The following is a 1,249-nucleotide window of genomic DNA, read 5'->3' on the forward strand; positions in this document are numbered from 1 at the left end:
GGAGGATGTTTTGATATGTGTTTTGGTGGATACAGAGATATGGCTAGAATGTTAGTGACTATCCACGTACCATTGTCCTGCTCCATATATAATCTTCTGAAATCATTATCTTGTCTTGTCAATCTCTGTAATTCCTTTTAAACTTCTTTCTAGCTATCCCATCCCTACCTCCAACCCACTTTTGACTCTCATTGGTGAAACTGTGGTGATGTAACGAATGGATACAATGTATTCCTCCCTCCTCTCCATGCACCATTTACCAGGTAAGTTCTCCAATTAGAACCTTATATCTTCATGTCTTGCAAATAATAATTGAACATATTCCTCTGGAACTCCCATGGGATTTATATGTCTTCTGGGCATTTTGTGCAATACAGATACTCAGAACCCCAAATGGCTATTCTGAGCTACCACAAATTAAGCATATATAATATACACTGTATTCTTTCTGCTTTGGGGAGACTACAGTAAAGGTATACATACCATGGGGAACATTGAGGGAGATGCATGTCAACTACACTACTATACGTTCTTGTTTTGAGTATGTCATAGACTACATCAAGATATAATTAGCAGGGTTTTTGGAGAGAAGTGGCCCAGTAATGGTCAAGATATAATGCTGATGACAGGAGGGCAGGATGGAAGGATGGAAGGATGGAAGGATGGTAGGATGATGGGATGGCAGGATGGCAGGATGGCAGGATGGCGGGATGGTGGGATGGCGGGATGGTGGGATGGCGGGATGGTGGGATGGTAGGATGGCGGGATGGCGGGATGATAGGATGGTGGGATGGTGGGATGGCGGGAGAATCCATTCACTTGCAACTTTGCAGCCGGACATGGCATTAGCTGAAGGACTTCACCAATTGAATATCAAATTGGTTCTATTATCCGATGTGCAACCCGGGCATTTCTACCAATTTAATTCACTTGTCTGCTTAGTCATTTTACACCCAGCCATGGCACCAGCTAAAGGACTGCAACAAATCAATATTAAATCGGCTGTATCACCCGAGATGCAGCTCAGTTATTTTTACCGATTCAATTCACCCATTTTCTTGGTTATTTTGCATCCAGACATGGCATAGCAATTTGATATCTAATCACAAGCAGCAGCCTGGGCATTTTGACTGGTGACTTCGCACCGAGACATGGCACCAGCTAAGGTACTTCAACAATTTAATATTAGATTGACTCTATTATCCCGAGATGCACCCATGCCCGATTTCATTCACTTCTCTGCTATGTT

This window comes from Laccaria bicolor, genomic scaffold (genome assembly GCF_000143565.1).
Source record: "Laccaria bicolor S238N-H82 LACBIscaffold_16 genomic scaffold, whole genome shotgun sequence".
NCBI lineage: Eukaryota > Fungi > Basidiomycota > Agaricomycetes > Agaricales > Hydnangiaceae > Laccaria > Laccaria bicolor.